The sequence below is a fragment of the Globicephala melas genome, chromosome 21 (genome assembly GCF_963455315.2).
Source record: "Globicephala melas chromosome 21, mGloMel1.2, whole genome shotgun sequence".
Taxonomy (NCBI): domain Eukaryota; kingdom Metazoa; phylum Chordata; class Mammalia; order Artiodactyla; family Delphinidae; genus Globicephala; species Globicephala melas.
Window position 1 is genome coordinate 22,087,322 of NC_083334.1, and position 3,581 is coordinate 22,090,902.

General features: G+C 49.7%; 1 long non-coding RNA gene across 1 annotated transcript; it reads right to left on the reverse strand.

The window, feature by feature from the left end:
• Window positions 1-1,917: 1,917 nt before the first annotated feature.
• LOC132594389 (uncharacterized) lies at window positions 1,918-3,011 on the reverse strand. Its single transcript, XR_009560541.1, has 3 exons — window positions 2,875-3,011; window positions 2,445-2,523; window positions 1,918-2,098 (listed from the first exon to the last, which is right to left on the reverse strand). It is a non-coding gene; the product is annotated as an uncharacterized lncRNA (long non-coding RNA).
• Window positions 3,012-3,581: the final 570 nt, after the last annotated feature.

Sequence of the window (3,581 nt, forward strand, 5' to 3'; positions counted from 1 at the left end):
TCTGTCCCTTTAAATATTAACCATCTCTTAAAACATTTGTGTTTTGTGCCCAAGGCCAAGGGGGCCCCCAAGAGAAAGGAGAGGAGGAAAGGATAGGAGAAAAGAGAGCAGGGTTTGCTACATCAACAATTTATTCGTTCCACGAACAGTAGTGGAGCGTCCATGGTGACCCAGGCACCACCCAGGGTTGGAGAGCCGAGTAGAACCTGATGTCCATCCTAGAGACTCACAGTCCAGCAGAGGAGACAGATGAGTTAACACAAGACAACCGGGAAAGGCTAAGCCCTGGACTGCTCTGTACCTTCTCAGCATCTCCATTTACCAAAGAAGGTTCCATGGGAGAGATGGAGGAAAAGATCGGAGATCTGAAAGTTTCCAGTGTCTGGGTCCCCAGGGCAGTGATTTTCAAACTTCAGTGAGCAAAAAGTGAGCTGGAAGCACTGTTGAAAATGCAGCTCCCAGCTCGGCAGGACTGTGTCAGTGGGTCTGGAGCGGGGCCCAGGGCTCTGCATTGGTCCAGCTCTCCAAGTGGATTCAGATTGAGTGGCCCGTGACCACAGCGGCACGCTGCCCTTCCAAGCAAAAGTCTGGGCCTGGAGCTGCAGGCCCTGGGGCGAGTCCATCAGAGGCTGATGGAAGAAACTGAGAGAAAGGAAAGGGAGCATCAGAGACGGTTAAGGGCAGAAAATGGAAAAAGAAAAACTCTAGTTTTCGAGAGAGAAAAGGGATGTCTCTCTAAGGAGAAGTGAGCGAATATTACCAGGGGCCCTGGGACTGCTCAGTTGACTAGTGTCCATGTGTTAGCCATGATTTTAAGAAAGCACAAAGCAATGCCTTGGGCATCAATAGCACCTGTGGGACCCTGCTTTTCCTTTGTCACATCTCTCGTCTTTCTTCCGGATCTGTCCACGGCCACACTTGGCTCACCTGCAGGCACTGAGGCTGAATAAAGCCATGGGCTGTGGAAAGGGGGACCGTTCTGGAGGAGGTGCACTGACCTGACGCGGTCTTCAGTGACTTGCCTGGTTCGTGGCAGCTCTGTGTCGCCGCACCCTCACCCTCCACAGCCCCCAGGCTAGTCTACCCTGGAGCGGTGTCCAGCTCGCTACCTGGGGAGGCCACAGTGGGCCAAGCTGCAAGGAGACAGCGCTGACGGCCACCAGCAGTTGCCACCAGTGGGCTGCAGGTCTTAGAACTCGTGCTGATTGCAACAAGAGTGTTCTCTTTCTGAAACTGGCTTTAGGCCCAAAGCTGAGTCTCTGGGGTATGGTTGGTGTGACCCCAGCACCATGTGGTTCTTCCTCGGCTCCAGGTATGATGCTTCTGGTTATCGTGGCACAGTCCCTAAAGCAAACTTTCCCCACTTCTCTCCAAGTGGACGTCTCTTCCTTCATTCTTTAACCTCCTGCTCTAGTGTTACCTTCCTTGTGACTCCTCCTTAACTATCCCCTTTCCCAGTGGGAGGCCCTATCATTATGGACTCCTTGTTCCCGTGCGCCCTACCCTTCCGACTACAAGCTCCAGGGATCTTTCCCCTGGGAGTCACTAGGGCCTAATGGTTAGGAACTCTGGCTGACCTGAGTCAGAAACTCAGCACCGCCACCTGCCAGCTCTGGGACCTCAAGCAAGTTACTTCCCTGTCCTAAGTTTCCGTTTCCTTACCTGTAAAATGGGCAAACAGTCATACTTACGATTAAGGTTAAATGAGCTAGTTCTTAGCCCAGCGCCTGCAACGTGGTAGCCCTCCATAAACGTTTGCTCTTCTCATTATTCATATGTACATCCTTACTTTTACTCTAATCCCCATGGACTTAGTACAGATCAGATGCCAGTGATGTTTATTGAATTCACAGTTAAGACATATAAACTTCTCACTGGATCTGTTCATTAATACATTTTAAGAAGGAGTGGGTAACTCAGTATTTTCCTTTATTTCATCAATATTTTATGGTGTTTCCTCTATTCGAGGATTTCTTTAGAGTGGAATTAATCCGAATGAGTTCAGGCAGCCTCTTCTTAATCACGCTTCTTTTCGTGTCCATTGGTTCAGCGTGTTTTCCTCACTTCAGTCCCCATCCTCGTATTTGCTGTCCTGCTTCTGGAGAATAAATCAGGACATGGTGGTCATTTAAAAGCACTTTAAACTGCATCTCAGTTCTCTAGGGGAAATGAGCTATAGAATTCTACTAAGTCTGTTAGAAAGTTTGAATTCCACTTCTCCCACTGTCCCTTTCCATCTTGTGAAATGAAATGGGAAGAACTAAGTAAACTCCAAAGTCCCTTTTAGTTGCAATGGTCTGTGACTTTTAGGCTCAGAAAGGTAAAGCGACTTCTATAAACAAACATAATTTAACGACAGTTCTGCCTCCCTCATGTGGGTAATCTCAGAAAATAGGTGCAACCTCTACTACTCGCCCTGTTTGCTGGGCACCTTTCCTACTTACCTGGGGTCGCTAGAGGCTGTAGGCACTGCTGAGCTAAATGTCCGGATGTTTGGTTTAAGTCCCTCTGAGTTCAGGGATTCTGAGGAAAGATAACAAGGGTGGACTGAGCTTAGACTGAACTAAGCTCTTCTTAGTGATCTTAATCAAGTAATCGAAGGTTAACTATGAAAAGGAAACATCATAAAAGTAAGGGAAAAACTGGTAAATAATTTATGAGTTTCCCTCCCCATCCAGGAGAAGCTGAGCACAAGCGTAATCTATGCCAGGGAGGCTGAAGATGGGGAGTTTGCCCAGCCTGACCCCCAGCCGGGAGGTCTCTGAGTCCAGGAGCCCCTCACAGTGCAGGAGGATCCCCCTTCACCCTAGCAGGGGGCCAGGGGACAGTCCTTTGCCCTGTCTCTTCCTCCCTTTCTTATCCAGTGTGGCTCACCTTGAATGCAGTCCTGGGCCACTGTTTCTCATCCTCGTATAATCCATTCTCTTTTTGAAAAGCATCTTCTAAAAATCTCATATATACCTCTTTCCCCAGAGATTGCGATCAGCGCCCACTGGGCCCAGGCCCGTCCCTTCCCTCACTTAGTGAGGCCAGTGCCAGCTCTGGCGCCTCCCTCTTGCCGCTCTCCATTGACTGCTGCTGATTGGTGATTGGTACGCTTTTTTGTCTCAACACAAACCCAGAGATTCTTCTGTCAAAGACAGTGCCTAACTGAGTCATCCATTCAATGAAAGTCTCTTCAGCACCGTCTGTGTGCCATTAGGCACTGCACGAGGCCCAGGGCGTGCCATGATGGATGAAACGTAGGCGCTGTTTTCCAGAAGCTCCAGAGGGCACACAGACAATTCCAGAAGGATCGGTGTTATCTAGAACTATCTAGAACTAAGTACAGAGGACTGGGGGGCCCAGGGGAAGGAGTGACTGGCTCTGCCTTGGGGCTGGCAAGGTTTTGCAGGCAGAGAAAGGAAAGGACAGCCAGGAACAGGACACAGAGTGTGTGTGTTGAGATGCAGGGTTTGGATGAAGCAAGCCCTATTCAGGAAGTGGCTGGTGGTTGCGGGGGAGCGGGAACACCGTGCATGGGGTGGGAAAGTGATTGGAGGTGAAGTTGGAAAGCTGGGTCGCTGTCAAATGTGAAGAGA